Consider the following 17,751-nt stretch of genomic DNA (forward strand, 5'->3'; position numbering starts at 1 on the left):
TAGAGATGTCATGACGACCTAGCCAACGGTCAGCACACCTGTGCAAATATACACACTGGACACTCCCGCACCAATCTACACGAAGAATACACTCAGTGCTATGACGTAGGCGACAGACATACTCACGGACGTGCATCTTTATTATTTTTCACATAGGCTCTCAAAATGCAGAAACGCAAGACGCATCATGAACTCATCTAAAAAGCTTGCTTACGCTTCTCCTAAACCCAGGTGCCATAATGAGAAATATAACGAAGACACGATACTGGTTATAAAACAATATGATACTATAACCTAAAGCGCCTGTGCACCAGACGGTTCCACCTATACACCAGGCCTAAGTAGGCCGCAAGCAAGAGCTTCCATGGACGTTAAAAGAACAAGAGTCAGGTTGCTGATCCTGCAGAATGAGCCCGGTGAAAGCAGACAGCCAAGGTCGCAATGTTGCAAACCCACATTCCGAAAGCAGACCATCAAGGGCACGATGTTGCAACCTCGCACGCCGCGCACCAACGTTAAAGTCACACCTGCAAATTAAACCAGGCACACGGTGGAAAAACAATATTAATTGTGCAGAAGTCTGCCTCAAACACGGTCCCACCTCACGTGACCAAGCTGAACCTGACAGGATGCCAAGCCCAGGAGAAAGAAGGCGTCTGGATCCTTCGGTACAAGACACAGGCAGACACACTTAAAAGGCTCAATGGACATCTGCGACAGTGGGAGTAGTCGGCCTTCTCGCTCATGAATAAGTCCTCACATTGTCTGCACGTACTCATAGTGAAACATTGTTGCAAATGACAGGTACACCGAGAGCTGGGAACAGCGATGGTCCCAGGCTGGGAAGCTCGCGGGCGCACCAATCACAACATGGGGCTCTTATCACTGACGCCATTAACATTGACCAATCATCAGGAGTCTTCATGTAACAATTCTCATGTATCTAATTGTAGGGACAACCCAGTATATCACCTGACTAACCCTTGTCCACTAATATTGTTCTCTATGCGTATGCTATACTAACCCTACCACTCGAGCAACCAATTAAGAGTGGCAATAGGTTTTTTGCTAACTTTCTAAGGTGACGCAAGTAGCGCGTCATACTAAGGTAAAAAGGGCCTGCGAGCCCCACGATTGTGTGTGTGTCAGGACGGACGCGTACGATCCTTGACCCATCCCTGCCGTTTTTGTTTAATAAACAGCAAAGTCACCTTGATTCTTCTGTGTGTCTCATACTCTATCTCATCTGGGATATACGGGAGGAGTTGGGGCCTCCCTGCCCGGAGGTCTGCGGACGGCCCGGCCGACCCCGGCAGAATTTCCCCCCGACAGATACAATCAGGAGGCAGTGACAGAGAAGTTAAAAAGTTGATTGTTATAATGGCACACAAACACTGTAATATATGTAAAAGTATATAATATAAAATAAGTAAATAAATAAATAAATAAATAAGTAAATAAATAAATAAATAGATAAATAAATATAATGGAAGCTCATGGTTGGTGTGCAGAGAGAAAATGTATTAAATATTGAATGCTGTTTTATATATGCTTGTTTTCTTTTTAACTTGTGTTTAATTTCAGAAAAAAAACAAAAACAAAAAAAAAAAAAATGTTTTTACCAAGCATGTTTTATTTTTGGAAAAAGGGTGAAGTTAGTATTGTGCAATATAGTTAATCTGTTTCTTTTCTATTTTGGTTTAGAACATTAACTATTTATACCGGAGGTCATGGGAGACAATGGAGTCCTGGAGCCCATATGGACGGATTCCGGGAAAGCCCCAAAGAGGGGTGAAGACCAAGGCTGCAAAGCGATCAGCATTGAAGATGATACCGATGATATGGTTAATGATGATGATATTTGGAGGGATCTTCAAGAATTCAGAAGCACAGGTTGTCATTGAACCTGGACCAGCATCTGGTATCGCGGTGGAAGAGGCACCAGGATTCATCATGAGTGATAGAAGGATGATTTTCCAAAATATCTACATACCATTGAATCCTGAGATTTTGATTGAAAAACATTTGAACAATACCGGAATTAAGATTGAACAGACTAAAGAGTGGCTGGAAATAAGAAAAGAGGACACAAAGCAGTCAATAAGAGATATATTAATGCAGTTGGAGAAAACATTTGTGAATTCAGCAGACATTAAGAAGAGGAGAGGAAAGAGAGGTGCAGTGATGCTCGTGATATCATTGGTAATGTCTATAGTTGGAGCCATAATACGTACCACAATATCAACAGCCAATTCTATTTCGGTAGGAACACTGAGTACTAAAGCGCAACAACTGAGTATTGACCTATAAATAATACAAAAAACATTAGATGGGATTAGAGGGGGACTGGATGAACAAGTAAGATTCATAAATGAAACTGCAATCATTCTAAATGAACAAGCAGATGTGATGCAACGGGCGACTAAAATAATACTTAAGCATGACAGAACTTTAAATGAAATATTGAACATAATGAGTCCTGTTGATAGACTATTAACGAATTATATGAGAGAAGTTCAAACTGCAGTTTCACAATTGATTCAAGGACATATCCCCTTGTATTTTGTTTCGCAGGATATTATTCGTCAAATGATAGAAAGATTGACCAGGAGGGAAATTGATATAATACAGGTAAAAATTGCTTTTGAAATGGGTAATGCAATGCCGTTATACGTGGACTTGGAAAGACTAGAGATCGGATTTTTGCTATGCATCCCATATGTAGCTCCTGAACTTATTTATCAAACGAAGTGGGTACACAACGTGGGATTTTGGCAAGAGGACACATTTATTAAGATTAAGACTCCAGAAGTGGTGGCATTTCAGTCATGGGAACCTGAAGTTTATTTAATACCAAACCTGGAAACATGTGTCAAATTTAAAGGACAAAATTATATGTGTCCAGGTAAACCGTTTGTTCCTGATGCCACAGATGCTGTTTGTGGTTTGAAATCTGTCCAAAGTATATCAGAAGGATGTGAAGTGATTATTAGCAATATGGGGAGTGAAGAACTGGCACAGGCTAAGATGGTCAGAGGTAAATGGTTGGTCAGCACCTGTTTAAAGAACATGACGGTAGTACATTTAAACCATGGAACATACGTGGTTAAACAGGTGAAATATAATGTTTTTTATGTATAGGTTCCAAAGGATACAATTGTGTCAATTGGGGGGTTAACATTGTTTCATGTAACAAATGATCTTTGGGAAAGCCAAGTGGAAAATATCGATTTTTTTCAAAGGGATACTTTTCCAATAGATCCCGATGTGGAATATTTATTGAAAGACATGTTATAAAAATGAATTTGAGAATAAACAATATTACAATTAGTAATCTGGGGATAATAGAAGTGGAAAGATTTAATTGGGGAACCTGGGGGGAACACTCAATAGTGGGTTTGGCTGTCCTGGTGCTAATCATGGGTGGATGGTTGATTGTGCTATCAGTAAAAATGAAAATGTTACTGATTTTAGTAGCTACATCAGGAAGAGAAAGATATCCCAATACACATGCATTTTAAAAGATAAAAAAGAACAAGTTGTTTTTAGGAATTGGCTTGGATCGTAGCCAAGTTCTAAAAACAAAAGGAGGGTATGTAAGGATATTTGGCGTGTTACAGCACAGAGTACAGCACTACTGCACAGGTAGTATTTTTTTTTGATGCAGCACCACCACATGGGTGTGGTGCAGTGCTATATGTGTTGCCAGAGTAACATGGACATATAAGTAAAGACAGGCTATTCAGTCAAAAACGATTTTTACATATAAGATGCAAATCTATTTTTACAGTTAAAAGCACACATGTTCACATTCAAAATGCACACTATTTATCACCTGAAATGCCTATGTGGCGAAAGAGACACATTTGAAAATGAATAACTAACCTTATTAATAACTAACCTGACTAATAAAACTTCATTTAACATAACCCACTAATAAAAATGTGTCTCCACTGCAGAATTAGGCCTACTCTGAAAGTGAACTTTTAAACGCACATTCATTTTTTTTTCTCTGCTGCTCTGTCCACATAACTACAGGAAGCAAAGAGCTCGAAGGAACAGGAAATCAGTTTGTTACAATTGCCACTGTAGAAGTGAGCCATTGTGTAGTGAGGGAGGAGATGATATGATTGATTCTGATTGGAGCAGCGTCATAGCAAGTATCATGCTAGAGGCTGTGATTAGAACTTTGCTGGAGAAGCTTGAGGAGAGGGGGAGAACAATCGAGATCTGGCAGAGCTGGGAGAAGGATCTTTTACTGGCTGGGGCATTCCTGCTGCAAAAGCTGAGAGTTCCAGGCAATAACCCCGGTTTGAGAACGGCAGACGCTTGTTCTCACTGGGGTTGATTTACAAGGGAGCCAAATTCAGAAAGAGAATAGCTGGAGAAAACTCATGCTGTACAGATAAGGTAATTATAGAAGCGAGTGGGAGCTGTGCGAAAGTGTGCGAAACTGTTCAGTCAGTGTATTAAAGGGAGTCTCAGTCCAATTGAATATATTCTCGCAGCTCTCTGTTCATTTATCACAAATAATGTTGTACCATTTCATTTATTTCTATAAAAAAAATTAAATTGTGTTTAAAAGAAATTTCTATAATACAAAAATATTTGAAAACAGATAGCTAGTGTGTATTATTTCTCTCTTTCATTTTGCATGGGAAAAGGTTTAAACGTGGGTAGATTTTTAAACAGTGCAATTGTCATTTTAAAACAGATGTGTGCATGATTCTATTCAGTATGGACAGTTGTGAGTGACTGTTTGTAGCATAGCCTGTTGGAGGTACATGAGTCAACGGTAAGAGAGACTCTCTGGACATAGTTCCCTACCGTATATAAGGTAGTGGAAATTACCACAAAAATACCACAATAGCCTATGGTGCCACACAACACTAACACTGAAAATGTGGTATCCCTAAAATGTAGGCCTGAGGTCTCTCTAGTGATCAAGAACAATCTAGATAAAAAACAAGGGATAAATAATGGCATATTGGTCCCCTTTGAATCACCATGTAACACTGATGTGTACCCTGTACGCAAGGCTAAAGGGGGGTCTTGGCGCTTCATACAGGATCTCAGGCCGTTGAACAACATAGTAGAAGCGGAATATCCTGTAGCAGCAAACCCGGCCACGATATTGTGTGGCATTCCAGCAGAGGCATCACGATTTACAGTGATCGACCTGAAAAATGCTTTTTTCTCAATACCATTACACCCAGACTCACAAGATCTGACGAGCTTCACTTACAGAAACACAAAGTGGAAGCACACTAGATTGCCACAAGGGTATTGCGAATCACCCTCAATTTTCAACAGAGTAATACAGATGGATTTGGGTAACATTGAAGTGGAAAGCACAGTGTTGCAGTATGTGGATGACATAATAATTTGCAGTACAAACGAAAGAGCATGCAGAGAGGACTCCTTAAAGATGTTGACAATATTGGCTGAAAAAGGCTACAAGGTAGACATGGAAAAGATACAGTACTGTCAAGAACAGGTACTTTACATTGGTCAGCTTATATCCCAACATGGAAGAAAGATTGCACCACAAAGGGCACAGGCCATTTCAAACACTCCAATGCCACAAACTGTGAGGGAACTGCAGCAGTTCCTGGGGCTGTGCAACTACTGTAGAGCGTGGGTATTTGATTATAGTTCGTACATAGGACCCCTGCTTGAGGCGTTAAGGGAAGCTAATAAAGGGGAGAAAAATCTGGGGTGGACGATGGAAATGAAAGAGGCTTTTGATGAATTGAAAGATGCGATATCAACTGCTCCAGTACTGGCATCCCCAGACTATGAGCGACAATTTTTTATATTTTCACATTGCGACTCAGCAGTAATGAAAGCAGTGTTGGCTCAAAAAACAAGCATGGGCTACAAACCAGTACCATTTTACAGCGGCCACTTAGATCCTGTGATGTTAGGTCACTTCCCTTGTGAACAAGTTCTCGCCGCAGCTGCTTTTGCGGTGGAAAAGGCATCAGCAATCACCATGGGGTGCCCAACTACACTGTTTGTGGAACATGCACTATTTGCGATATTGAATAAACCTAAGTCCACCCTAACCACGCAGAGGGCATCAGGTTATGAGATCATTTTATCCAGAGCTGAACTATCAATTGTTAGATGTAGCACGGTCAACCCTGCAAGGTTCCTAGCAGAAGTAATTGAGGAGGGAGATTATGCCCATGACTGTACGGAAATAACTGAAATGTACTCATGTACTAGAAAGGTTGAAGACAACGCACTGGAGGGTGGTGAGCTCTTATTTATTGATGGGTCATCAACTATCGATCAAAGGGATGGTATAAGGAGAACCGGGGCAGCAGTGGTAAAAATGATGGAGGTACCGGTGTGTGTGGCAATGAAATGTGTACAATTACCACAGCATTACTCCGCTCAAGCAGCGGAATTAGTTGCACTGATCTTGGCATTGAAGGAAAGCTTTGACAAACGAGTGACCATATACTCCGACAGCGCATATGTTACATCCACTGTCCACTCAGGGCTGTCGAAATGGAGAAGAAGAGGGTTTAGGAGAGCTGATGGCACCCCAGTGCAACATGCTCTCTTATTGGCTGAACTGATTGAAGTAATAAATGACCCCCAAGAATTAGCTTTAGTAAAATGCACCGCACACACCAATGGTGAAGACCACGTCTCAAAGGGGAATGCAGCAGCAGACGCACATGCAAAGTATGCTGCATACTTTGGTGAGATATGGAACCCCCCAGAGAGGGAGAGGGAGGGGAATGGCTAAGGAGATGTTGATAAGGGAAGGGTACACCCATCTACCAGCCACACAGATTATGGAGCTACAAGCGGCTGCACCAATGGCCGAAAAAGAAATATGGGTAAAAAGAGGATGCACAATGTCACCAACTGACGCACTATGGCGCCAGGGTGGCACTGGAAAGGTTGTAATACCATTGGCACTTTTGAACACTGCCCTGAGCCAACTACATCATCCAGCCCACACAGGCAAGGAAGTAATTGCAGCACGAATTAGGGAAGACTGGTTCTGCCCCGAGTTAAATTCTCATGTGTCAAATTTTATCAGTAATTGTCTCACATGTCACCAGTTTACGGCCGGCCAGAGGGACCTTTCCGGCATCTCCATATTGATTATGTTGATATGATCAACATATGTCAAGGAAATAGGTATATGATTGTAGTAGTATGCCCATTCTCTAGGTGGATTGAAGCAGGGCCCTGTTCACACCCAGATGCATTTAGAGCAGCTTAATTCCTAGTGAGGGAGGTCTTCCCAAGGTGGGGAGTGTGCGAAGTGTTAAGGTCAGACAATGGCCCACATTTCGCAAATGAAATGTTCCAGCACATCACCTCCTTGCTGAACATAAAGCATAAATTTGCATGTGCATACCACCCACAGGCCAACGGTGTATGTGAACGCCTGAATGGCCTATTAAAGGAGGCAATTGCAAAGATACAGCAAACTACAAAGAAGAGTTGGTTATATTGCCTTCCATTAGCCCTATTTGAGCTAAGGAATAGACCAGGGTCCGACCACCACCTCACCCCACACGAGGTGCTTACCGGACGTCAAATGTGCCTTCCCCTAACGCCAACATCAAGAGCATTTACCGACCACGAAAGCACAGCGAGTGTTCTTGCTGATGAAATGTACCAATATGTGTCTTCTTTGATTACTAGTGTAGTGTTTGTGTCTCAACAGCTCGAGCGCACACGGGGCGGGTCTAACAGCAATCAACAAGAAGACGCGGATAAAGAATTGGAAAAGGAAAGACTGTGTAAAGTTGCTAAAGGTGACCACGTACTACTTCGCAATTTCAATAGGAAATGGAATAGTGCACGATTTACTGGCCCCCATCTGGTAGAGGAGGTATCAACGAGAGCAGTAAAGCTAAAGGACAAGCGTGCCTGGAACCACCTACACGATGTAAAGATCTACAAACTCCAGACCCGCCCCAGCACCACCGACAGGTCCATTGGGAGAACAGCAACAACATCACCAACGGAGGAAGAAAGTTCTACCACAGCCAACGACCCAAGTGTTCCCATACCCTGTCAATCCCCAGATTCCCCAGAGACAATAACTGAAGAAGAAAAGGGTGATCCCCATACTGCCCACCCCATGGTCACACGCTCAAAGAGTAAAAATACTTCCGCCAGTTGAGCCCAACCCCCCTGCCCATTGACCCCTACCCCCACTACAAGTAATAACTGAACTAAAGGACATTGTGTTGCACAAGTACACATGTAAACACGTGAATGCTCTCTTTTCTTTTCTCTCGCACATGCAGGAACTGCGTATTATTGTACTGCTAAGAAAATAGATAACTAACAAATTCACTGCCCAGGAGTAGATGGTACCCTCAGACGATAACTACCCAGAAGAATTGTCACACCAATTTGTATATGAAGTAAAAAGGCCAACGTACCTGAAAAGGAGAAGGGTACGAGTCTACTACACAGCATTCCTCTTGGCCATAGAATATACAATGCCCCACCTCCACCCATACTTGCCTGTCCTAAGAGATAGATCGCTTAGAATAGCGTGGGAACAGCTCTTTGCCTGGGCACTGAATGACTATTTGATAGGGAGAGCTTAAATAACAACAACTAACATTTAATAACCAGCATATTGAGAATTTTCAGGCGGGCAACTTTAACATCGCAAGAATACGCTGCCGGACCGCAGTAAGGTAACAGCAAAATGCTGGTGAAATTAGCATATGTAATAAAAATAATAGGGATTTTGATGATCACCGGGTTCTTGGCTGCCTCTGTATGGCAGTACAGCTGTGCTATCAATATTATTGCTGTACCCAAACCTAATACACCCCCATCCCCAGCTGCAACAGGTGTTACATCAGGTGATACTCGTAAAATTACACACAAGCAAAATAGAGTTAAACGCAGCACATACTCAGATAATAAAGGTATTGATAATTATATACAAGATTCAGCACACGTCTCAAACAACATATGGTACCAACACATGACCCGCATCGGTAAGCAGACAACAGAAGACAGCTGCTACGTTTGCTCATTAATACCATACGCCATGAGCGCTTCCCGAACATTTGTTGCCACAGAAATAGATGAAAAGACAGCACGATGCATAATAAACTTGGCACTGTTCCAAACGAAAGGAAGATTTCAAGGGACAGTGGTGCATATGGTGTGGAAAACACGAGACTCATACCCATACGAAAACAACTTCCTCAAGACTTATTTGAGTTACCACAAGAGCAGTTTACATGCTGAAGCATTCAGATACATAACAAGTGGTCCTGCAAAAGGGGAAACAAAGAAAGTAACACTGCAGTATTTACCATGTGATTGGTACGCCACTGAAGCTCCTGGTAAACTAGGATGCTGGGAGAGGCCACTGGTGACGATAACGGGGAAGGTGTACTTGGACAACAATTGGGAGATAGGAGTGATTGGCAGCAACATGGTAACAAAGGAAACTATCTCAACTATCGAGGCACACAACCACAGATGTTGGACGACTTGGATCAAGTACGTGCCCATGCTCACGTGGATAGAGACGGATGAAGACCCAATAACAATACTGCCGCTGACTGCGCCTAAGGTATGCTACCAACATAAAGGAGAGGTGGACGTAGGATACAACACCAACTGTGCAAGCGTGATGGAGTTACCTGAGGGGGGAGCAGGAACAGCAGTGATAATGACCATTACTGGCCCTGTGGAGAAAAGGCATACCACACACTGCCCCCTCTGTGGAATGGTGTGTGCACGATGGTGCACGTCAATGTACCATCACTAGTGGTACCCAAGAAGCATGTGAATGTGGCAAACTTTCCCAAAATGGATGAAGGGGACAAGAGAAAGAAGAGATCTGCACCACCTCAGGTGGAGCAAGGGAACAGGACCAACGTCAATAATACCGTCCTAAATAGAAGGAAAAGACAAGGAGAACCTCTGACTGGAAATTACCTATGGGGAAGGTCGGAAACGGCACTCACTTCAATTCCGCCAGAACACAGACTATTCAGCAGAGCAGCAATGTTCTTCTCCTCAATAATACATCCGGGACTGCAGGCTTACGCAAACGCAAAATGGCTCCAGATAACTAGATGGGAACTAATGATGACCATCAATTCTACAGTAAATGGATTCAACGTAATAAAAGAGGAGCTGCGAGCTTAGGGATGGTAGGACTCCAGAACAGATATGTATTGGACCTCCTCACAGCCATGGAAGGAGGAGTCTGCGCAAAGATAGGACAATCATGCTGCACGTTCATTCCTGCCAACGATGCTGACAATGGTACACTGACAGAAGCAGGTTCACAATTGGCCCAGATGCACTCCAAAATGATGGATGAAAGTAATGGTGTAAAAAAGGATGAGAGCTGGTTTTCGCTATTATGGTCATGGATGCCATCTTGGCTGTCAGATGGACTGAAAATCATAGTTGGTTGTACTATTTTGGCTGTAGCTACACTGATCATAATAAGATTTTGGAAGGCCCGGAAGGCACGCACCACCGACGAGTTGCTTGAAATGGTCGGTATGCACCCCTTGATGCCAGCAGATGACGGCCAACACACAGGCATAATAATACAAGAGAGAGAGAAATTGCGCAACCAGATCATCACCAACCACCTGGACCCACCATCGGTGAAGATCGAGAACCCAAGAAACCCCAGGAGTTACATCGGGAAATGGGTATACTGTACTCCTGGAGGAACATGTGAATATATGTACTGGTCATTTGAAGATCATGTTAACCACTATGGACATTTAGGAGGAATAACTAAAATATGGAGAGTAAGAGGAGATAACGAAAAGGATATGTTTGTGGTCGACAAGTCGACCAGAGGGGGGACTGAAGTGGGAGAATGGAAAAACAGGCTCCCGTCCTTCCCCTCTCGCGCCTGGCCTAAAGGATCACGGCCCAGGCACCCGCCACGAGAAGAGTTTGCCCATCTACCAGACGACCAAATACCCTGGTACAGGAACATACGGATGTGTCCATCTGCCTGCCCAGCTGCACGCCCTGCCCATGCCGACACCTGCGGCACGGATCAACTAGATTAAAACCTACACGTCGTTAGAGATGTCATGACGACCTAGCCAACGGTCAGCACACCTGTGCAAATATACACACTGGACACTCCCGCACCAATCTACACGAAGAATACACTCAGTGCTATGACGTAGGCGACAGACATACTCACGGACGTGCATCTTTATTATTTTTCACATAGGCTCTCAAAATGCAGAAACGCAAGACGCATCATGAACTCATCTAAAAAGCTTGCTTACGCTTCTCCTAAACCCAGGTGCCATAATGAGAAATATAACGAAGACACGATACTGGTTATAAGACAATATGATACTATAACCTAAAGCGCCTGTGCACCAAACGGTTCCACCTATACACCAGGCCTAAGTAGGCCGCAAGCAAGAGCTTCCATGGACGTTAAAAGAACAAGAGTCAGGTTGCTGATCCTGCAGAATGAGCCCGTTGAAAGCAGACAGCCAAGGTCGCAATGTTGCAAACCCACATTCCGAAAGCAGACCATCAAGGGCACGATGTTGCAACCTCGCACGCCGCGCACCAACGTTAAAGTCACACCTGCAAATTAAACCAGGCACACAGTGGAAAAACAATATTAATTGTGCAGAAGTCTGCCTCAAACACGGTCCCACCTCACGTGACCAAGCTGAACCTGACAGGATGCCAAGCCCAGGAGAAAGAAGGCGTCTGGATCCTTCGGTACAAGACACAGGCAGACACACTTAAAAGGCTCAATGGACATCTGCGACAGTGGGAGTAGTCGGCCTTCTCGCTCATGAATAAGTCCTCACATTGTCTGCACGTACTCATAGTGAAACATTGTTGCAAATGACAGGTACACCGAGAGCTGGGAACAGCGATGGTCCCAGGCTGGGAAGCTCGCGGGCGCACCAATCAGAACATGGGGCTCTTATCACTGACGCCATTAACATTGACCAATCATCAGGAGTCTTCATGTAACAATTCTCATGTATCTAATTGTAGGGACAACCCAGTATATCACCTGACTAACCCTTGTCCACTAATATTGTTCTCTATACGTATGCTATACTAACCCTACCACTCGAGCAACCAATTAAGAGTGGCGATAGGTTTTTTGCTAACTTTCTAAGGTGACGCAAGTAGCGCGTCATACTAAGGTAAAAAGGGCCTTCGAGCCCCACGATTGTGTGTGTGTCAGGACGGACGCGTACGATCCTTGACCCATCCCTGCTGTTTTTGTTTAATAAACAGCAGAGTCACCTTGCTTCTTGTGTGTGTCTCATACTCTATCTCATCTGGGATATACGGGAGGAGTTGGGGCCTCCCTGCCCGGAGGTCTGCGGACGGCCCGGCCGACCCCGGCAGAATTTCCCCCCGACAGATACAATCAGGAGGCAATGAGAGAGAAGTTAAAAAGTTGATTGTTATAATGGCACACAAACACTGTAATATATGTAAAAGTATATAATATAAAATAAGTAAATAAATAAATAAATAAATAAGTAAATAAATAAATAAATAGATAAATAAATATAATGGAAGCTCATGGTTGGTGTGCAGAGAGAAAATGTATTAAATATTGAATGCTGTTTTATATATGCTTGTTTTCTTTTTAACTTGTGTTTAATTTCAGAAAAAAAACAAAAAAAAAAAAACAAAATGTTTTTACCAAGCATGTTTTATTTTTGGAAAAAGGGTGAAGTTAGTATTGTGCAATATACTTAATCTGTTTCTTTTCTATTTTGGTTTAGAACATTAACTATTTATACCGGAGGTCACGGGAGACAATGGAGTCCTGGAGCCCACATGGACGGATTCCGGGAAAGCCCCAAAGAAGGGTGAAGACCAAGGCTGCAAAGCGATCAGCATTGAAGATGATACCGATGATATGGTTAATGATGATGATATTTGGAGGGATCTTCAAGAATTCAGAAGCACAGGTTGTCATTGAACCTGGACCAGCATCTGGTATCGCGGTGGAAGAGGCACCAGGATTCATCATGAGTGATAGAAGGATGATTTTCCAAAATATCTACATACCATTGAATCCTGAGATTTTGATTGAAAAACATTTGAACAATACCGGAATTAAGATTGAACAGACTAAAGAGTGGCTGGAAATAAGAAAAGAGGACACAAAGCAGTCAATAAGAGATATATTAATGCAGTTGGAGAAAACATTTGTGAATTCAGCAGACATTAAGAAGAGGAGAGGAAAGAGAGGTGCAGTTATGCTCGTGATATCATTGGTAATGTCTATAGTTGGAGCCATAATAGGTACCACAATATCAACAGCCAATTCTATTTCGGTAGGAACACTGAGTACTAAAGCGCAACAACTGAGTATTGACCTATAAATAATACAAAAAACATTAGATGGGATTAGAGGGGGACTGGATGAACAAGTAAGATTCATAAATGAAACTGCAATCATTCTAAATGAACAAGCAGATGTGATGCAACGGGCGACTAAAATAATACTTAAGCATGACAGAACTTTAAATGAAATATTGAACATAATGAGTCCTGTTGATAGACTATTAACGAATTATGTGAGGGAAGTTCAAACTGCAGTTTTACAATTGATTCAAGGACATATCCCCTTGTATTTTGTTTCGCAGGATATTATTCGTCAAATGATAGAAAGATTGACCAGGAGGGAAATTGATATAATACAGGTAAAAATTGCATTTGAAATGGGTAATGCAATGCCGTTATACGTGGACTTGGAAAGACTAGAGATCGGATTTTTGCTATGCATCCCATATGTAGCTCCTGAACTTATTTATCAAACGAAGTGGGTACACAACGTGGGATTTTGGCAAGAGGACAAATTTATTAAGATTAAGACTCCAGAAGTGGTGGCATTTCAGTCATGGGAACCTGAAGTTTATTTAATACCAAACCTGGAAACATGTGTCAAATTTAAAGGACAAAATTATATGTGTCCAGGCAAACCGTTTGTTCCTGATGCCACAGATGCTGTTTGTGGTTTGAAATCTGACCAAAGTATATCAGAAGGATGTGAAGTGATTATTAGCAATATGGGGAGTGAAGAACTGGCACAGGCTAAGATGGTCAGAGGTAAATGGTTGGTCAGCACCTGTTTAAAGAACATGACGGTAGTACATTTAAACCATGGAACATACGTGGTTAAACAGGTGAAATATAATGTTTTTTATTTATAGGTTCCAAAGGATACAATTGTGTCAATTGGGGGGTTAACATTGTTTCATGTAACAAATGATCTTTGGGAAAGCCAAGTGGAAAATATCAATTTTTTTCAAAGGGATACTTTTCCAATAGATCCGGATGTGGAATATTTATTGAAAGACATGTTATAAAAATGAATTTGAGAAAAAACAATATTACAATTAGTAATCTGGGGATAATAGAAGTGGAAAGATTTAATTGGGGAACCTGGGGGGGACACTCAATAGTGGGTTTGGCTGTCCAGGTGCTAATCATGGGTGGATGGTTGATTGTGCTATCAGTAAAAATGAAAATGTTACTGATTTTAGTAGCTACATCAGGAAGAGAAAGATATCCCAATACACATGCATTTTAAAAGAAAAAAAAGAACAAGTTGTTTTTAGGAATTGGCTTGGATCGTAGCCAAGTTCTAAAAACAAAAGGAGGGTATGTAAGGATATTTGGCGTGTTACAGCACAGAGTACAGCACTACTGCACAGGTAGTATTTTTTTTTGATGCAGCACCACCACATGGGTGTGGTGCAGTGCTATATGTGTTGTCAGAGTAACATGGACATATAAGTAAAGACAGGCTATTCAGTCAAAAACGATTTTTACATATAAGATGCAAATCTATTTTTACAGTTAAAAGCACACATGTTCACATTCAAAATGCACACTATTTATCACCTGAAATGCCTATGTGGCGAAAGAGACACATTTGAAAATTAATAACTAACCTTATTAATAACTAACCTGACTAATAAAACTTCATTTAACATAACCCACTAATAAAAATGTGTCTCCACTGCAGAATTAGGCCTACTCTGAAAGTGAACTTTTAAACGCACATTCATTTTTTTTTCTCTGCTGCTCTGTCCACATAACTACAGGAAGCAAAGAGCTCGAAGGAACAGGAAATCAGTTTGTTACAATTGCCACTGTAGAAGTGAGCCATTGTGTAGTGAGGGGGGAGATGATATGATTGATTCTGATTGGAGCAGCGTCATAGCAAGTATCATGCTAGAGGCTGTGATTAGAACTTTGCTGGAGAAGCTTGAGGAGAGGGGGAGAACAATCGAGATCTGGCAGAGCTGGGAGAAGGATCTTTTACTGGCTGGGGCATTCCTGCTGCAAAAGCTGAGAGTTCCAGGCAATAACCCCGGTTTGAGAACGGCAGACGCTTGTTCTCACTGGGGTTGATTTTCAAGGGAGCCAAATTCAGAAAGAGAATAGCCGGAGAAAACTCATGCTGTACAGATAAGGTAATTATAGAAGCGAGTGGGAGCTGTGCGAAAGTGTGCGAAACTGTTCAGTCAGTGTATTAAAGGGAGTCTCAGTCCAATTGAATATATTCTCGCAGCTCTCTGTTCATTTATCACAAATAATGTTGTACCATTTCATTTATTTCTATAAAAAAAATTAAACTGTGTTTAAAAGAAATTTCTATAATACAAAAATATTTGAAAACAGATAGCTAGTGTGTATTATTTCTCTCTTTCATTTTGCATGGGAAAAGGTTTAAACGTGGGTAGATTTTTAAACAGTGCAATTGTCATTTTAAAACAGATGTGTGCATGATTCTATTCAGTATGGACAGTTGTGAGTGACTGTTTGTAGCATAGCCTGTTGGAGGTACATGAGTCAACGGGAAGAGAGACTCTCTGGACATAGTTCCCTACCGTATATAAGGTAGTGGAAATTACCACAAAAATACCACAATAGCCCATGGTGCCACACAACACTAACACTGAAAATGTGGTATCCCTAAAATGTAGGCCTGAGGTCTCTCTAGTGATCAAGAACAATCTAGATAAAAAACAAGGGATGTTGGATATTGGGGCCACAAATAAACCAACCACTTTACCAACCAACCACGCAAACTACCGTGCACATCATCTAAATAGGTCTGAATTCTGAAATAATGCAATGTATTATTGTCATATTTGACCCAATATGAATACAGAGAGTGATTATTGCTAAAGGTATTTTGGCGGTAAGAAAATACAGCAAAGCCCCAAATATCCACAAAATACCCAACAGGGCATATTATTGGTTTCCACCACAGTTTTATAACATTCATATGAGCTTCCAACGGACTATTTCAAACTGATAATATCACCAGTAGAACTTGGGTAAATGTAAAACACAGCTTGTATCATACGAAGAAATCATAAACAGCATAATGGTGTTTCAGGAGATGATCAGGAGTATTTCAAATGTAGAAATGTTTTGCTCATTACATAAAATGATAAGATTGCAAATGTTTTCTTCAATTTACAGTTGGACAAGGGCGCACCCAGATTTGAACTAAGGACCTCGTGATCTACAGTCAAGTGCTCTACCACTAGCTATACCCCCAATTCTGAAATGTTCACCTATTTTAATTCAGTAATATGTACAAAGTGGAAGCAACATGCAATCACCATCAAAGCAATACATTTTCAGCCACCAAACATTCCTTATAACTATAAGGGGTACACAAGATGTCCTTTATCTGCCTTGGTAAAATACAGTGAGGTTTCCATTGCAAGAATTCATACATTTCGTATTACATGTAGATCTTGGAACATGGAAAACAAATCTTTTGTCAAATGCACAAATTCTGCAAAAGGTAACTGCTTCTCTACTGCAGTTTGTTGATTTTGTGCTAAGAGCATAGTTAAACACAATTGTTCATTGTTTTGTATATGAAATGATGATATATCCTATTGTTTCTTACAGTGCATTGGGTTGAAAAACATTTTAACAGGATCTATTGACGAGGTTATATGGTTATGAAACAGGGACTTCTTGAACTGCACTCCTACGCTCTACCACTGAGTTAAACCCTTGATTGCTGAAAACAGCCCTTTTTTAAAAAGGTGATAGAGTGGGTGACTGTATGGAACTTGTAGAACTAATGACATCAGTGCACTTCTGGTCAGCTGTACAAATTAATAAATTTCATTTAGGGCATATTATTGGTTTCCACCACAGTTTTATAACATTCATATGAGCTTCCAATGGACTATTTCAAACTGATAATATCACCAGTAGAACTTGGGTGAATGTAAAACACAGCTTGTATCATATGAACAAATCCTAAAGAGTTTCATGGTGTTTACCCTATGTTTCAGGAGATGAGCAGGAGTATTTCAAATGTAGAAATGTGTTGCTCATTACATAAAATGCTAAGATTGTAAATGTTTTCTTCAATTTATTTCATTAAAAAAATATTTCTACTGGTAAAACAGTTGAACAAGGGGCAACCCAGATTTGAACTAGGAGACCTCTTGATCTGCAGTCAACTGCTCTACCACTGATCTATACCCCACTTCTGAAATGTTCACCTTTATTAATTCAGTAATATGTACAAAGTGCAAGCAACACGCAATCACCATCAAAGCAATGCATTTTCAGCCACCAAACCCTCCTTATAAGTATATGGGGTGCAAAGGATGTCCTTTATCTGCCTTGGTGAAATACAGTGAGGTTTCCATTGCAAGAATTCATACATTTCGTAACACATGTAGATCTTGGAACATGGAAAAA

This window comes from Ambystoma mexicanum, chromosome 4q, assembly GCF_040938575.1.
Source record: "Ambystoma mexicanum isolate Mex_15411 chromosome 4q, UKY_AmexF1_1, whole genome shotgun sequence".
NCBI lineage: Eukaryota > Metazoa > Chordata > Amphibia > Caudata > Ambystomatidae > Ambystoma > Ambystoma mexicanum.